This window comes from Schistocerca nitens, chromosome 5 (genome assembly GCF_023898315.1).
Source record: "Schistocerca nitens isolate TAMUIC-IGC-003100 chromosome 5, iqSchNite1.1, whole genome shotgun sequence".
Lineage (NCBI taxonomy): Eukaryota > Metazoa > Arthropoda > Insecta > Orthoptera > Acrididae > Schistocerca > Schistocerca nitens.
The window spans coordinates 703,614,258-703,615,545 of NC_064618.1; the positions used below are offsets into that span (position 1 = coordinate 703,614,258).

General features: G+C 43.9%; 1 non-coding gene across 1 annotated transcript; it reads left to right on the top strand.

Moving 5' to 3' along the window:
- Positions 1-480: 480 nt before the first annotated feature.
- Trnal-caa (transfer RNA leucine (anticodon CAA)) lies at positions 481-555 on the top strand. The gene has a single exon. It is a non-coding gene; the product is annotated as a tRNA-Leu (tRNA).
- The last annotated feature ends 733 nt before the right edge of the window (positions 556-1,288 follow it).

The following is a 1,288-nucleotide window of genomic DNA, read 5'->3' on the forward strand; positions in this document are numbered from 1 at the left end:
ATGCGCTATACGAAGTATTGAGGTGTATAATTTTCCAACCTGAATGCAATTCTCTCAAACCACCAAGGAATAAAACACACCAGAATGAGATTTTCACTCTGCAGCGGAGTGTGCGCTGATATGAAACTTCCTGGCAGATTAAAACTGTGTGCCCGACCGAGACTCGAACTCGGGACCTTTGCCTTTCGCGGGCAAGTGCTCTACCAACTGAGCTACCGAAGCACAACTCACGCCCGGTACTCACAGCTTTACTTCTGCCAGAATCTCGCCTCCTACCTTCCAAACTTTACAGAAGTTCTCCTGCGAACCTTGCAGAACTAGCACTCCAGAAAGAAAGGATATAGCGGAGACATAGCTAAGCCACAGGCTGGGGGATGTTTCCAGAATGAGATTTTCACTCTGCAGCGGAGTGTGCGCTGATATGAAACTTCCTGGCGAGATACTGCCAGAAGTAAAGCTGTGAGTACAGGGCGTGAGTCGTGCTTCGGTAGCTCAGTTGGTAGAGCACTTGCCCGCAAAAGGCAAAGGTCCCGAGTTCGAGTCTCGGTCGGGCACACAGTTTTAATCTGCCAGGAAGTTTAATAAAACACACGTTGATAATTTGCAATGAAAGCTTATTTCAATGGAATAAAAAGACATTGGAAATCAACCTTATGTCACACCTCACTAAACACTAAGAAACCAAGCACTTTACACCTTTAATTCGACTGCTGTGCGCACCGTTGTGTATTTTGGTGTGATGGAAACAAGAGGAAACGCCGTTAACTAATTATTCGATGCCACACGGTGATTAATTTATTTGAGACTTTATAAGAAACTGGCAAATATGTTCATTAACACGGAAACAAATCTGGAAATATGGGTAATGTACAATTTAGTATTCTCATAAATTTTTATCACAATGGACTCGCATTCGGGAGGACGACGGTTCAAACACGCATTCGGCCATCCTGATTTATGCTTTCCGTGATATCCCTAAATCCTTCCAAGCAAAAGACGGAATCGTTCTTGTGAAACCGCACGACTGATTTCCTTCTCCATACTTCCCTAATATGATGGGACTGATGACCTCGCTCTTTGGTCCCCTCCCCCAAATCAGCTGAGACGTCCCCTTAGAAAAATTGTACAAGACTGTGCTTAAACTGACACACAATATTTTTAGCGCAACGCAATCTGACTTTCGAAAATCCCTACAAAAGAATGGCCCTGACTAACATTAACCAATACGTTTCACAAATCACTTACCTCACAAAAATCTTCGTCACTCGAACTACTGCAATACAGCGAG